The 13,739-nt window shown below is 45.6% G+C and overlaps 1 protein-coding gene across 3 annotated transcripts in view; it reads left to right on the forward strand.

Annotated features, from left to right (window-relative positions):
- PDZD2 (PDZ domain containing 2) overlaps positions 1–13,739 on the forward strand; it is a 480,171-nt gene that overhangs the window by 88,014 nt on the left and 378,418 nt on the right. The window lies entirely within an intron of this gene.

Below are 13,739 nucleotides of genomic sequence, written 5' to 3' on the forward strand. Positions count from 1 at the left end.
AAAAATACAAAAAAAATTAGCCGCGTGTGGTGGCACACACCTGTAATCCCAGCTACTTGGGAGGCTGAGGCAAGAGAATCACTTGAACCCGAGAGGCAGAGGTTGTGGTGAGCCGAGATCACGCCATTGCACTCCAGCCTGGGCGACAAGAGTGAAACTCCATCTCAAAACAAACAAAAAAAAAGAGTGGCTTCTCAACAGCATATTATTTTAATTATAACCATCGCCTGGTACAGGTAAAACTAACAAGTGTTTTTTAAGCATCGTTGCAACATTGTATTCCTGATAAGTAAACGGAACTGTAAGTAAATGAATGATCCATATCTAAAAATAACAATGGTTTATACTACCAGGGGTCACTGGACTTAGGACTAGTCCAAGACCTTGATCTAGATTTTGACCTAGATCTAGACTATGATCTTCACTGAGATTTGGATCTGGGTGGTCCTTTATTCTTTGATTCCTTTTCATATCTTGAGCCAGACTTACAATGTGCTTTGGAATCTGTTTTTAGAGATGCCTCTAGTTTTGGTGTGAGATGCAGGCCTACAACATGATTTAGCCTTCGTTTCTTTCTTGGGCTGGGACTTGGACCATGATCTTGAATTGGATTTAGATCTTGAAAAATACCCATTTTGGTGTCTGAATCTATCATTGCCGGAATGGTTTCTGCTACACTGGGGTCTTCCGGTTGGTTTTTTTCTAGGACTATACAATCTCTTCTCACAGGGTGGTTCCTCCAGCTGCCTGGGTCTCCACTCTCTGCCGCATGAGTAATAGATGATGAAATAGGCACTCTTGGGTACTCCTGGGTCTTCCCTGCAGATGCATAATGGAGTGGAAAGCGTGCTGAACTATGGAGGCAGGAGCACAGCTCTGGAGCCCTACTACCTCCCCTTGGCTGTGTAACTTGGGGACACTCACTCCATCCTGAGCCTGTCTTTCCTCATCTGTAGATTGTGAGCAGAGGTGCCTGCTCTGGGTTATCTTCCAGGGCCATGGAGTGATGCTTGCACATGCCATTGCCACCTCTTTAAGTGTACAGTAGTAGCATATTACCCAGCATGGGCCAGGCGCTGTGGCTTACGCCTGTAATCCCAGCACTTTGGGAGGCCAAGGCAGGCGGATCACCTGAGGTCAGGAGTTCGAGACCAGCCTGGCCATCATAGTGAAATCCTGTCTCTCCTAAAAATACAAAAATTAGCTGGGCATGGTGGTGCATGCCTGCAATCCCAGCTACTCAGGAGGCTGAGGCAGGAGAATCAGTTGAATCCAGGAGGTGGACGTTGCAGTGAGCCAAGATTGTGCCATTGCACTCCAGCCTGGGAGAAAAGAGCCAAACTCCATCTCCAAAAAACAGTGTATTACCCAGCATGCCTAGGTTTCATTTGGGAAGAGGAGGGTCAACTTGAAGATGAGAAACCCAGATCAAACAAAGTTTCCTGGACAAAGTTTCTGTACCCCTCAGCAGATCTGGGAGGATTGTGGGAGGACAGAGGGTGGGCAGGGCTGGCCTGGGCTTGGACCTGGGGGATGACTATCCTATTTGAGGCTTTGACCTGTACACTCCACTTGGTCTAGAGCACAAGTTTGGCCCAGAAAGATATCTACCGTTCAGATAGTAAAGAGCTGTATTAGGCCTTTGTCCCATTGCTGTAAAGAAATACCTAAGACTGGGTAAATAATAAAGAAAAGAGGTTTAATTGCCTTGTAGTTCTGCTGGTTTTACAGGAAGCATGGTGCTGACATCTGCTCAGCTTCTGGGGGGCCTCAGGGAGGCCTTTACTCATGGCAGACGGTGAAGCAGAAGCAGGCACTTCACATGGCAGGCGCATGCGAGAAAGAGAAAGGGTGGGGTGCCACACAATTTTAAACGACCAGATCTTGCAAGAAGAACTCACTCACTATCACGAAGACAGCACCAAGCCATGAGCCATCCACCCCCACCGTCCAAACACCTCCCACCAGGCTCCACCTCCAGCACTGGGGATTACATTTTAATATGAGCTTTGGGCAGGAACAAATACCCAAGCTATCTGAAGAGCCAAGTGAGAAATTCCTTGCCAAGAATAGGCATGAGTTTGATGTCTGCTTGACTTGGGCTGTATTTCTTCATCTTGGTGAGATGCCTTTTGGGCCACTTGGTGAGAGTGGGGTTGGTTGAAATTCTTCTTTCCTCCAATACTACCTCCCACTGCAAATATACTAGCCTGCATTCAATGAAGCCGGGCTCTTGTTTTAAGGTCCGGCGGCGGGGCATGGTGGCTCACACCTGTAATCCCAGCACTTTGGGAGGCCGAGCAGGCGGATCACCTGAGGTCAGGAGTTTGAGACCAGCCGTGGTCAACATGGTGAAACCCCGTCTCTACTAAAAATACAAAAAATTAGCTGGACATGGTGGCGGGCACCTGTAATCCCAGCTACGTGGGAGGCTGAGGCTGGAGAATCACTTGAGCCCGGAAGGCAGAGGTTGCAGTGAGCCGAGATCGTGCCATTGCAGTCCAACCTGGGCAACAAGAGCAAAGCTCTGTCTCAAATAAATAAATAAATAAATAAATAAGGCCTGGCCCGGTGGCTCACGTCTGTAAAGCCAACACTTTGGGAGGCCGAGGCAGGCGGATCACGAGGTCAGGAGATGGAGACCATCCTGGCTAACATGATGGAACCCCGTCTCTACTAAAAATACAAAAAATTAGCCGGGCGCGGTGGTGGGCGCCTGTAGTCCCAGCTACTCGGGAGGCTGAGGCAGGAGAATGGCATGAACCCTGGAGGCGGAACTTGCAGTGAGCGGAGATCGCGCCACCACACTCCAGCCTGGGCAACAGAGTGAGACTCTGTCTCAAAAAAAAAAAAAAAAAGATCAGGCAGAAGACCGTCGCTGACCACCTATGGGCATGTGCTATAGTTGCAAAGAAGTCGAAAATTTCTTCTCTGACTCTAAAGCATGATTTCTCAGCATTATTGACATTTTGGGTGGGATGATTCTTTGTTTGGCTGGGGTGGGGGACTTGGCAGCATCTTCTGGCCTCTATGCACTAGATGCCAATAGCGCACCACCCCCAACCCCCCATACACAGACACACATGGCCACTGAATATGTCTCCAGATATTGCCAAGTGTCCCCTGGGAGCAAAATCACACACACACCCCCCTTGAGAAATGCTGCCCTAAGGAAAGTAATGACCCAATAAAGAGGATGGACATAAAGAATTTGGAAGAGGAAAAAAGGAGAAGGAGTGGCGTATTTTAAGCTGAATGCAAAACACAAATGCTCTTATGCAAGTCATCTGGCTGTCTGGATGTTGAAGGGCAGTTGATTTTGGATGCTCCTTGCGAGTTCTAATGGTGGTGGGGCAAAGATGATAGTGACCACATTTGATCTGATGCTTCTTTATAGCTTTGATCTAGCTTAGAAAAATTCAGAGAGTTACATGCTTCTTGGTTGCAAAGATTTGTTTGCCCATGGACATTTGTTGCAATGGCCATGAAATGATATTTCATTTATAAAATGACTAATAGAGTTGTTGGGAGGATTGAAATGATGTATGCAGTATATTCGACCTCCAATTCATAGCTATTTTATGCATTATTAATGATTAATTTCTATTCCATGTGGTATTTTTGTTATACCCATTAGCAATGTGCATCTTGTTTATTTCATTTTATTTTATATTTTTGAGACAGAGTCTCTCTCTCTCTGTTGCCTAGGCCAGAGTGCGGGGGCACAATCTGGACTCACTGCCACCTGTGCCTCCCGGGTTCAAGTGATTCTTGTGCCTCAGCCACCCAAGTAGCTGGGATTATAGGCTGAGCCACCGCGCCTGGCCGCAATGTGCATCTTCTATGGTCTATTAGTATATATATTAATCAAATGAGATACATAGCCTCACACGAGAGAGATAGAAATCTTTTTTTTTTTTTTTTTTTTTTTTTTAATGAGACAGAGTTTCACTCTTGTTGCTCAGGCTGGAGTGCAGTGGCGTGATCTCAGCTAACTGCAACCTCCACCTCCTGGGTTCAAGCGATTCTCCTGCCTCAGCCTCCCGAGTAGCTGGAATTACAGGCATCCGCCACTACACTCAGCTAATTTTTGTGTTTTTAGTAGCGACGGGGTTTCACCAAGTTGGTTAGGCTTGTCTCAAACTCCTGACCTCAGGTGATCCACCCACCTCGGCCTCCCAAAGTACTGGGATTACAGGCATGAGCCATCGCACCCGGCCAAGACATAGAAGTCTTTTATGATCCTCACAATCACCCTGCAAAATAGGTGGCACTATGCCCACTTTACAGATGGAAAAGTGAGATTTGGAAAGGTTTTGTATCTTGCTCAGGTCACACTGTCTGTACAGGGTGGGAATGGTGTTTGAACTCAGAGTGTTCTACTTTCTAGACCTGCCTTTTTTCTACTACCCTGGAAGGAATGTGAGGTTAGGAGTTAGAGGACTGTCCTTAGCTTTTTTCGTCCATCCACCAACTTCAGAGCAATCTCTTCACCTGAGGATTGTTTTTACAAAATGAGTATATCTGTTTATGAAACACATGGCTTTTCTACCCAAAGAACTGACAGACTCCAAGAGGACAGAGAGTGTATCTTGTGATTCTTTGTATCTCAGGAGTCATACCTAGAGTCAATTCTGTTGTTTTTTTGCTTTGTTTTGTGTTTTTTTTGTTTGTTTGTTTTTTGAGACTGGATCTTGCTCTGTCACCCAGGCTGGAGTGCAGTGGTACGATCTCGGCTAACTGCAATCTCTGTCCCCTGGGTTCAAGCAATTCTCCTATCTCAGCCTTCCGAGTAGCTGGGATTACAGGCACACGCCACCACGCCCAGCTAAATTTTGTATTTTTAGTAGAGATAGGGTTTCGCCATGTTAGCCAGGCTGGTCTTTAACTCCTGACCTCAGGTGATCTGCCTGACTCGGCTTCCCAAAGTGCTGGGATTACAGGCGTGAGCCACCGTGCCCAGCCCAGAGTTAGTTATTAATAACTTATTTGCTGTTTAATTTCCCTGGCTCCTATATACTTCTAGCAAGATTTAGTGTTTGAGGAGTAAACACTCTTCACAGCTCTTAAGGAGTGGAAATTCTGTCTTATAGGTTAGCTCCGGGGTGAATGATTTCTTGTTGCCCTCTAATTTCAGAGCCCATGAGGAACAGCTGTTAAAAGAGTACTTAAGTCAGTATTGCCACACCATGCACACATCAATTCCTATTTCCACAGGACCTAACTGTATTACCTGTGAGAAGCAAGGTACATGCGATTTTGCCAGGAATTGCATCTCTCTTAAGATGGACCACAGGAGAGGGTCAGCCCTCCACCCCCCACTCTGCCATAAGGTCAAGTCAGCCAAGGAATAAATAACTAATCCAGGAAACCAAGCCACCGGGGTGTGTGTGTGTGTGTGTGTGTGTGTGTGTGTAAGGGAGTTGGGGTGGAGGAGAAGTCTCTACCAGGTGAATAGCTATGGGGTCCTCCCACACAACAGACCTAGGAGATCAGTATTTTCAGGAGGGTCTTGGAATGAGTCTCAAAATGAGAAAATCACCAGCTTTATCATGAGATGGATGGTGAAATTATTTACATTTTAAAACATTTGATACATTCTTGGTTTAAGGGAAAAAGAAGCTTTGATTCAAGGAACCAAAGGTTGGATATTTGGGTGACAGTTCTCCTGGCCAAGCCAGTTGCCGAATCTGCCTAAATGAAATAATTGATTTGGAGGCCTTTAAATATTGTTGTGTCTTCTCAAGGTTGTGTGTGTCATAATTGGTCTAAAATGAATTCCTTTGCTTCATTTCTAGTTAAAGCAAAAATATTTCTCGTGCCTCTGTTTGAGCTCCCAAGGTATTTTCAAGCCTAAATTGCTTGGCCTTTTGACTTGCAAGTGGTTAATTTATATCTGCCTCTCCTGTTTCCAGCCTGCACTTTGGGTATTCAGAGGCTAAAGAGCCTTTTCAGGGTGACTGGTGTTTCTGTTGATGTTGTTTTGCTTTGTTTTAAATGTCCAAATCCAGGAAACGGCTGTGGGTTGGGTAAGCTTGGTTAAGAGGCCCCAGAATGATAGGGCTCCCATATTTACCAGGCAACCATGGTACCCAGCGCAGCACGGAGCCTGCTTACTCAGGATTGGTTTTATTTATATATTTTTAAGTTGAGGTAAAATTAACCATTTTAAAGTGTACGATTCAGTGGCATTTAGTATGTCCACAATGTTGTGCAACTGTCTGTGTAATTCCAAAACATTTTCATCATCCTTCAAAAGAGAACCTGACTCCATTAAGCAGTCACTCCCTATTGGCCCCTCTCTGCAGCTCTTGGAAACCACTAAGCTGAACCCTGTTTCTGTGGATTTAACTCTTCCGGATGGTTTATATAAGTGACATAATACAACCTTCTGTGTATTATTCCACTTATATGTATTCTGTGACCCTCTGTGTCTGGCTTCTTTCACTTAGCATAATGTTGTCATCTGTGTTGTAGCACATATCCAACCTTCATTTATTTATATGGCCAAATAGTATTCTATCATGTGGATGCACCACGTTTTGTGTATCCATTTATCTGTTGATGAACATTTGGGCTGTTTCTACCTTTTGACTACTGTGAACACTGTCTTGTTACTATGAACATCTATGTTGAGTGTTTGTTTGAATAACTGTTATCAGTTCATCGGGGCATATATTTAAGAGTGGAACTGCTCAGTCATATGGTTATTCTGTGTCTACCTTTTTGAGGGCTCAGCATTGGTTTCAGTGGTTTAGCTCCTGGGCTGCCATTAGGGCCATTAGAGGAGCTTTGCTAGGATCATGAAATCTAAGCATTAGAAAGAACCTTAAAATCATTTAATCTGTCTTCTCACCCATCACAGGAAGTCTGTCTGGAACAAACCTTGTAGAGGCCCCTCATCCTCTACATGCATAATTCTGGAGCAGAGGAGGGGCGCCCTACCTCCCAAGCCTGCCTATTCTGTCTATAGCTAGCCTGACCTGATGGCTTGCCCTAGTTCTGCCCTACAGAGTAGATGTTTTAAACCTGGAATCTGTGGACTCTTAGGGCTTATCCACAGATGAGCTTCAGTGTGGAGAGGTGGGGTAAGAGTTTGTAACTTTCATTATTAACGGGTCCGTGAATCACATTGTGAGGTGACTCAGTGATGTCATCTCTCTGTCCTACCCATGAACTTTTGCAGGTTTGCTAGCAAACTGTTGATTGATGGTTGTCCTCTGCTCACCTTTGACCTCAGATGCAAAGACCAGCACAGGGAGACGTTTTCTCAAATGCCCACCTCTAAGAGGATGGAGCCCAAGCCAGAAGGCTGAGCAGAAGGAGGTGGGAGGCCAAAAAACATGGCAAGTCCGTCACACGGGCCCCACTGCCTGTGACCTTGACCACTTGTGGTTTACTGCAGATGCTTGAAAGAATTTGCTATCTAAGAGATTGTTTCCTTGGAGAAGGCCATTTCTAAGAGAGCTGAGAAGGTCCTTGAAAGTTCCATAATTTATGATGTTGATAGGGTAGGGAAAATATCAGGAGCAGCTTTTAATTTTGATTTGATTTTTTGAGACAGAGCCTCACTCTGTCGCCCAGGCTGGAGTGGAGTGGTGTGATCTCAGCTCACTGCAATCTCTGCCTCCTGGGTTCAAGCAGTTCTTCTGCCTTAACCTCCTGAGTAGCTGGGATTACAGGCATGAGCCACCACGCTTGGCTAATTTTTGTATTTTTAGTAGAGACAGGGTTTTGCCATGTTGGCCAGACTGGTCTTGAACTTCTGACCTCAGGTGATCCTCCCGCCTTGGCCTCCCACAGTGCTAGGATTATAGGCGTGAGCCACCGCACCTGACCAGGACAGCTTTTTAAATAAACTTTTTATTGAATTATAATATGCACACAGAAAAGGGCACAGTTACAATATAGTACAAGCCATGATTCCATTTATGTGAAGTATCAGAACAGGCCAAACTTACCTGTCATGTTAGAATTCAGGGTAGGTTACCTTCTAGTGGATAGTGCGTGAAAAGGAGTACAAGGGCTGCCCTGGGGTGCTGGTGATGTTCCAATTCTTGATGGGAACAACACTGTGATTTAACAGAATTTCAAACAGTATTTAGCATGCATCAAACTGAGGATGAAAAAATCCTGGGGGTTCAAATGGTTGACAGCTAAGGCTTGTGCTTTGGGGATATCTTTCGTTTCTGTCTTTCTGGCATCTTTCCCCCGTTCACTTGCTTTGGAGCTCATTCTTTCTTACTCTTAATCCACGTGCTGCGTGTGGTCTGACTTACACTCTGGTCCCAGGAGCAGGCACAAAACTCAGGGACTGGCTAAGTGATGGGCATATGATCCAAGTCAGACAATGAGTCTATTCTGGGACTTTTTCTGCAACCAGTGTGAAAGAGGCACGTGCTCTCAGCTGGGGTTTCCAAGCTGGTACGATAGAAGCTTTGCCTTCTGGTGGCCGTCTTTACTCCCATGTACAGAGTGCCAACTGGGAACAAAGCCAGTACATTCAGAAAAGTCGCGATTCCTGGTGATAGTATATGCAGATCCAGCTGTGTTGAGAGCTATCACCGTTCCTGTAATGCAGGAGGACCCAAACTGTTTTCTCGTGCTATCCTCTCACTCAACACAACACAGAACACTTCTGTAACCAGATATGGGGATTTCTTCATACACATGAATTCTCCAGTGGGCACCAACTGGGTGTCTTGCAATTTAATTCAATTCTGCCACTCTCTACCTGGAGTTAGCATCAGACCTCATGGGTTAAGCGCACAGTCTCCCAAGACTACTCCCATTTCAGACACCAATATGAAGTCCCGGGTTTTCACCAGTGCTTCTCTGACTGACCAGCTGTTTTAAAATCGAGGTTTCCAAAACCCCCTTCTTGGGTTCCATAATTTGCTGCGATGGCTCACAGAACTCGGAAATACTTATGTTTACCAGTTTATTGTCCAGTAAAAGATAGGGTAAAGGATACAGATGAATAGCCAGATGAAGAGATGCATAGGGTGAGGTATGGGGGAAAGGGTACAGGACTTCCATACCCTCTTGGGATGTTCCACCCTCCTAAAAAACCTCTGAATGTTCAGCAATGTGGAAGCACTCCAAACCCTGTCATATGTTTTTTTGTTGTTGTTTTGTTTTGTTTTTTGAGATGGAGTCTCGCTCTGTCTCCCAGGCTAGAGGGCAGTGTTATGATCTCAGCTCACTGCAGCCTTTGCCTCCAGGGTTCAAGCAATTCTCCTGCCTCAGCCTCACGAGTAGCTGGGATTACAGGCACCCACCACCACACCTGGCTAATTTTTGTATTTTTAGTAGAGACGGGGTTTCACCATGTTGGCCAGGCTGGTCTCGAACTCGTGACCTCAGGTGATCCACCTGCCTCAGCCTCCCAAAGTGCTGGGATTACAGACGTGAGCCACCATGCCCAGCCCATTCTGGGTTTTTATAGAGGCGTCATTACGAGGCTTGATTGACCTTTGGCTTCATTGACCATTGGTGACCAACTCCAGCTTCAACCCCTCTCCCCTCCCCAGAGTTTGGGAATTGGGGCTGAAAGTACCCACCCTCTAATCACGAGGTTGGTTTCCCTGAAAACCAGCCCCCATCCTGCAGCTCTCCAGGAGCCCTCAGCCACCAGTCATCTCATTAGCATAGGAAAAAACATTTATCATTTCAGAGACTTCAAGCGTTTTAGGAGCTATGCCAGAAACGAAGAGCAAATATGTATTTCTCATTATAAATGACAATATCGCAATTCCTCAAGGACTTTTCATTTACATGCATCAGTAAATTCATTTGTCTGTTTCTGCCCTTCAGAATGGTTGCTATCCCTTGGCTCCAAGGTCCTGACTACATAAAGAGATTCATTTCTTGGTCAGGTCAGTTGGAACTGCTAATATACTTGTCCAGCGCTGAACCCTCCACTGCACCTCTCACTGTCTCCATGAGCCATGGAGCGTGGATGTGATGGCAGCTCAGATTGGTGGGAGAGTGCAGGAGAAGGGGAGACCTTCAGAAGTAGCCTGGTGGGTTGGAAAGATGAACTGAAGGGGCTAGTTCTGAAATTGTGTTGGCATAGCTCATGCACTGTTTTTGCCTGGTGTGTTTATTTGGGGTGGTGTGGCGGGGGCACTTCGTGCTGTCACTGGGTCGCTGCTGCCTCCTATTCTCCTGGTAGTTGGATCTTGATGCTTTTTTAAAATCTGTAAGATAGAAGTGTAAGAGACAAGAGTATATAGCTTGATGGGAGCTTACCATCTGGTGAAGCTAACCAAGAAGAGCCCAATAATGACCTTCCATGACCCATTTGTAAACTCTGTTTTTTAAAATATTCCAGGCTGGGTGCAGTGGCTCATACCTGTAATCCCAACACTTTGGGAGGCCGAGGTGGGTGGATCACCTGAAGTCAGGAGTTCGAGACCAGCTTGGAAAACGTAGCGAAACCCCATCTCTACTAAAACTACAAAAATTAGCCCAGTATGCACCCGGGCACAGTGGCTCATGCCTGTTATCCCAGCACATTGGGAGGCCAAGGCGGGTGGATCACAAGGTCAACAGATCGAGACCATTCTGGCCAACGTGGTGAAACCCCATCTCTACTAAAAATACAAAAATTGGGCCAGGCGGGGTGGCTCAAGCCTGTAATCCCAGCACTTTGGGAGGCCGAGATGGGCGGATCATGAGGTCAGGAGATCGACACCATCCTGGCTAACATGGTGAAACCCCATCTCTACTAAAAAATACAAAAAACTAGCCGGGCGTGGTGGTGGGCGCCTGTAGTCCCAGCTACTCAGGAGGCTGAGGCAGGAGAATGGTGTAAACCCGGGAGGCGGAGCTTGCAGTGAGCTGAGATCTGGCCACTGCACTCCAGCCTGGGCGACAGAGCGAGACTCCGTCTCAAAAAAAAAAAACAAAAAAAAACAAAAATTAGCTGGGCATGGTGGTGTGCACCTGTAGTCCCAGTACTGGGGAGGCTGAGGCAGGAGAATCACTTGAACTCGGGAGGCAGAGGTTGCAGTGAGCCAAGATTGTGCCACTGCACTCCAGCCTAGACAACAAAGCCAGACTCTGTCTCAAAAAAAAATAAAATAAATTAGCCCAGTGTGGTGGTGGGCACCCGTAATCCCAGTTACTTGGGAGGCTGAGGCAAGAGAATTGCTTGAACCCGGAAGGCAGAGGTTGCAATGAGCCAATATCGCACCACTGCACTCCAGCCTGGGGGGTAGACTGAGACTCTGTCTTAAAAAAAAAAAAATCCAAATTATGAAGAGCACAAAGGAATTCTAAGGTGACAGTTTTCAGAATACAGATGTTAAGGTGGTCGTTTCTGGGGGGCAGAGAGATACAGTAAATGAAAATCATCTAAAATGGAGGTAATGCTAACAGTATCTTGTGTTTTGCTATGCAGTTTTCAGCTATTCACTGGGTGGAAAATATTCTTCAATAAACTATTTGATGATTTGAGGCAACTTTGTCAGTAAACATAAAAAAGAATATCATTAAAATAATCAATAGACTTTCTTATTTTTGGCTTATCTTCCTGTCACTGCTCGTGTTCTGCCTGGAAGTCTGCACAGGGCTCGTGGGTGCCACAGCAGTGTATGAGGATCTGTTACAGGCTTGGCTGTGAAAGCTACTCAGTAAGGACCTGTTAGCTTGACCTAGTTTGATGCAGGTTTTTGGCACGGAATCCACAAGTCTACCAACAGCCCATAATCTTGTTTCAATTTATCATTCTACCTTCTTTGACCCATTTGCCCACCCGAATGTGAACAAAGAAAACACTTTACTAAATCCACAGGAATAAATATTTTAGATCTTAAAACTGTTTTTGCAGATAGAACTACATATTCTTATAATACTGAAAAGTTTAGAGATGAGCGCTGGTTAATTGCCTTATTTTATTGGCAAGGGGAAGTGACGTGCCGAATCGGTGTCAGAATAAGGTTAGACCTCAGTTCTGTGGTGCTGCCTAACCTGAGGGTATGGCCACTGATAGTGTGGATGTTTGTCCCTGCCCAAATCCCCAATGTTGGAGGTGGGAAGTGTTTGGACCATGGGGGCAGATCCCTCATGAATGACTTGGGCCATCTCCTTGGTGATAAGTGAGCTCTCACTCGGAGTTCACACAGGATCTGAGATCTGATGGTTTAAATGTGTGGAGCACCTCCCCACCAATTCTCTCTCCCCTACTCCCTTTTTCGTCATGGGACATGCCTGCTCCCACTTGGCCTTCCACCATGAGTAAAAGCTTCCTGAGGAAGCAGAGGTCTCCCCAGAAGCAGATGCCAGCACTGTACTTCCTATACAGCCTGCAGAATCATAAGCCAATTAAACTTCTTTTCTTTATAAATTACCCAGACTCAAGTATTTCTTTATAGCAATGCAAGAATGGCCTAATATGTTCACTTACACCTTAGCACCGGGATGGACGCGGCCGTTTTATGGAATGTCAGAGCAGTCTTCTTCTTATAGGAAAAGTAGAGGATAGGATCTGAGGCCAGTCCTGCTACTGTACAGCGTTCATACTAATGTACATATCCTCAAGAGATGCTAAATGGGGACCAGAATAGCCGTAGGTCATTCAATAACTTCATTTTTAGCTGCTGTTAGAAATTCCTCCTTCTGTATGTGACTTATCAGAGTGGCTAAAATAATGCAGATGTCCTCTTGAGGTTTCATCTCCTTTCTTCTCCTTCCTCTGGTGGGGAAGCTGGAGAGCAGTGGTATCCAGAAGGAAAATGTGCTAATGATTTCTAGCTGGATAAATCTGCTTTTAAACTATATCATGACCACTTAGAATGAAATAAGCACTTACTCAGGGCTCTTTGTGGAGCAGGTGTCCTGCAAAGTGCTTATATGGATTATTTCATTAATTATCATAAGAACCGTATGAAACAGATATTGTTACTAGTCCTACTTTTCTGATGAGGAAACTGAGGCTCAGAGACGTGAAGTAATGTGCTCAAGGCCACCCAGATCTGCCTAAGTGCAAGCTTCAGTCACCATGGAAGACAGCAGACCTGAAGGGCAGCAGTGAAAATTACATTTTTGGAATGTTTGAGAGATCGCAAGATATGAAATCTATGATGTATTCAGATCACAGGAAATTTTCCCAGAATTGTCACGTTCCAGAGCGCCGAGAAAATGATAGCGCACCTCACCACACATAGAATCCTCAGCTTTAACCTCAGACTTTCTCACAACTGCCCAGTCTGATAACGGAAATTCTTCACCTGCAGTGAGTGGAAATCTTGATGATCCTCGGAGGGGCCTCTGGGCGGCCAGCTGTGTGTCGTTGCTTGGTTGTGCTTTTAGGGTTGTCTGGGTTGTGTGGGTGCTGGGTATGTCAGTGCAGAGAGCACAGCTGGTTCCAGGCCGGCTTCCGAAGGCTGCAGGCAGATTCCTGGGGAGAGGGTGACACTATAGCGCCAGTTCTCCTTACAGTCTTGTTCTGCACTTTCTAAAAATATTCCTGACAAACAGCTAATGGGCATTGGCCACACAGTTCCAAACTATTGCTGCCATTTCAAATGGAATGCTTCTCCTTCAAGCCTGTTCATCTTGATTTATATGATGGGGATAGATTCGGCCGTTTCATGGGACTTCACAACAGCCCACTCACCAGAGGCTCTTTGAAAACAATCAAGTGCATTTTTGCCTCTTTTAGAAAATGTTGCATGTTTATTTCTAGTCAAAAAGAAATGAAATGAAATGAAATGAAATAAAAGCTTCATTGG

The sequence above is a fragment of the Macaca thibetana genome, chromosome 6 (genome assembly GCF_024542745.1).
Source record: "Macaca thibetana thibetana isolate TM-01 chromosome 6, ASM2454274v1, whole genome shotgun sequence".
NCBI classification, from domain to species: domain Eukaryota; kingdom Metazoa; phylum Chordata; class Mammalia; order Primates; family Cercopithecidae; genus Macaca; species Macaca thibetana.